We start from the raw sequence: 3352 nt of genomic DNA, 5'->3' as shown, positions 1-3352 counted from the left end.
GGTTGGAGAACAAAAACAGTGGAAGGTAAGGGGAGCTCAACAACAAAGTTATCTTGCTGGAGAGATTGTTTCTGTGAGGGATGGGGATTGTATGGGGGGGGGATGAGATGATGGAATTGGTTAAGTATGGCAAAATGATGCGGGCAATGATTTGATGCAACTGAATTATTTGAAAGCTATTCGAGCTAAAAATGAAGATTCTCTAGATTTTGATGAAAAATTTTAGAAAAGCTGTCAGGTGAATTAAGAGAATTCCTCAGCATTGATTCTATAGCCAAAGAAGATAACAGTCCAGAGTTTATACACAGTCTTACACCAATGGGCATGCCACCCCGCAAACTTGAAGGAACAGTTACAATGTTGCTATGAAACTTGAATCCTAAACAATGGCTTTGTTATGGAGCAAGGTTATTTATTTTTATATATTTTCATTTATTATTTTTTAACCATGTGTTAGTCTTAAACTTGTTTTTCATGTTTTTGCTTTCAGAGAGCTGTTCATTATTCTGCCATTAGCACTCTCTCTGGACTCATGCTTTGTCTTTTGCTACAACTATTTATCGCTACAACTATTTAGCACTCCATTTGCATTTTGTTCCATGACATCTCTGTCATTTAATCTCTCCTGCCCTCTGTCCAAGCACACACCTTCCATTTTCTAAAAACAAAGTGCTGGAAATACTGAGCAGGTCTGGCAGCATCTGTGGAGAGGGAAACAGAGTTAACGTTTCAGGCAAAAGGTCACAGACCTGACATTTCTAACGTTTCTCTCTCCACAAATACTGTCAGACCTGCTCAGTATTTCCAGCACTTTCTGTTCTTATTTCAGTTCCAGCTAAAGACCTGCTCAGGTCACAAAAAAAAACCCACCAGAACCACACTGGACCCGAGCCCGACCCGGCCCGAGTCCCTCCATTTTTATTCCGAGCCCGACCCAACCAGACTACTGGAATATTCCCTTTACCTACCTTATGACTCTGAATCTGCAGGAAGCTGCAGCATGAGCGTGCATAGAGACACTGCGCAGACTCAGAGTTTCCCTCTTTGACACCCTAGACTCCCAGCTCAGGTAGGTTTTTTACTTTTAACACTTCTTGCTGTGTGTGTCCGACCAGACCTGAGCCCGAAAGCTGGACCCGGAAGAGCGACCCGAACCCGACACTTGTCATCTGGTCCCATCGGGTCGGGTAGCAGGTCTTTAGTTCCAGCATCTGCAGTATTTTGCTTTTAATATATTAATAGTTAGGAAGCCATTTTCTTCAATGATAGATGCTGAAATTATAACAGGCAAATTTCAAGTAAGTGGTGTTTATTCCTTGAATAATATTGAACCTATCAAATATAAACCTGCCTTTTCAACTCAGGACAAAACAGTTCCCAATTAGACATTCATATTCTATGACTCTAAACAAGTCACATGGTGAGACTCTTGACAAAATTTGTATTTATATTCCCAGGCCTGTTTTTACACATGGACAACTTTATGTAGAGTGAGAAGTTTTGATTCCGTTACAATCTTTAGTGAAAAAATAAACTAGAAATCCTGTATTTAAAGAAGTACTGTTTTACAGATCTCTGCTAGTTTTATAGTAAATTTCACTCCAACTTATTTTTGTATCACTTTTCTTGACACCTCTGTAACCACACTCAATCGCTACAATTTCCCCCTCAGGAACTCTCTGTTCTCTGACCGTGGCCTCTTGTGCATCTCATTTCCCCTTTTCCCCACTATTGGCACCTGCAACCACAGTAACAGAGACCCTGCACTCTGGAACAAAGAACAAGAACAAAGAACAGTACAGCCCAGGAACAGGCCATTCGGTCCTCCAAGCCTGCGCCGATCTTGATGCCTGTCGAAACTAACACCTTCTGCACTTCCGGGGCCCATATCCCTCTATTCCCTTCCTATTCATATATTTGTCAAGATGTCTCTTAAACGTCGCTATCGTATCTGCTTCCACCACCTCCCCTGGCAGCAAGTTCCAGGCACTCACCACCCTCTGTGTAAAAAAAAAACTTGCCTCGCACATCCCCTCTAAACTCTGCCTCTCGCACGTTAAAACTATGTCCCCTAGTAACTGACTCTTCCACCCTGGGAAAAAGCTTCTGACTATCCACTCTGTCCATGCCGCTCATAACTTTGTAAACCTCTATCATGTCGCCCCTCCACCTCCGTCGTTCCAGTGAAAACAATCCGAGTTTTTCCAACCTCTCCTCATAGCTAATGCCCTCCAGACCAGGCAACATCCTGGTAAACCTCCTCTGTACCCTCTCCAAAGCCTCCACGTCATTCTGGTAGTGTGGCGACCAGAATTGCACGCAATATTCTAAGTGTGGCCTAACTAAGGTTCTGTACAGCTGCAACATGACTTGCCAATTTTTATACTCTATATAGTCTCTCCCTAAACCCCTCAGCCTCGCCATCTCCGTCTCCTCCTTTAAGATCCTTCTTAAACCCAACTCTTCGACCAAGCTTTTAATTACCCTTCCTAATGTCTCTTCCTTTGGCTTTTATTTAATTATCAAGTGAACCATCAACCAAATCAGTTAATTCAATCTAATATTGTGTTCCCTGGAAGTTCCTCCCCTGCTGGCTCAAATAGTTGTGCCCATCCCAAAATAAGTATAAACATTTATCGGAACATATAAACAAATTTCCAATATCTCCAAGTTGAAGTGGTAACAAGGAACTACAAATGTAGCTGGACTACATTAGGTTGCATTAGTCCCGCCACAGCAGGCCAAAATCATGTGGTAGCACTAATGGGGGTTGGGAAGGAGGTAGGGGTGCTGAAGAAATGTGTCAGCTTGATTGTAGCACGCTTTCAGAATGCTGTAGATTTAACCCCTCCATGCCCCTGCCACCCCCCCCCCCCCCCACCCCAAGACTTAAGCGCATAATGTAGGCTGGCACAGTACAGTACTGAGGGAGTGCGGCATTGTTGGAGGTGTCCTTTTTCAGATGAGATGTTGAATTGAAGCTGTCTGCTAATTCAGAAACGATCCCATGTTACTTTTTTTGAGGAAGAGCAAAGTGTTCTCCAAGTTCTGACCAACTGACTAGGGTAGATAGTCATTCATTTCATTGCTGTTTATGGAACCTTGCTGTGAGCAAGTCAGCGGCTGTATTTGTGCTACTAAACAAATGACTACATTTCAAATGTACTTAATTGGCTGTGAGTACTTTGGGGCCATCCTGCAATGTGAAAAGGGCTCTATACATGCTTTACTAAGTAAAATGTAACAACTGTTGTTTTTCTATTTCTGAAAGATCTCAATAAAATCCTGACATTTGAAAAAAAATGGTTCCTGTTTACAAGTCTCAAGCTTATTATCGATGGGTGGAATTTGG

This window comes from Heterodontus francisci, chromosome 31, assembly GCF_036365525.1.
Source record: "Heterodontus francisci isolate sHetFra1 chromosome 31, sHetFra1.hap1, whole genome shotgun sequence".
In the NCBI taxonomy this organism is placed as follows: Eukaryota; Metazoa; Chordata; class Chondrichthyes; order Heterodontiformes; family Heterodontidae; genus Heterodontus; species Heterodontus francisci.
Note: the sequence above shows the minus strand (reverse complement) of the source record.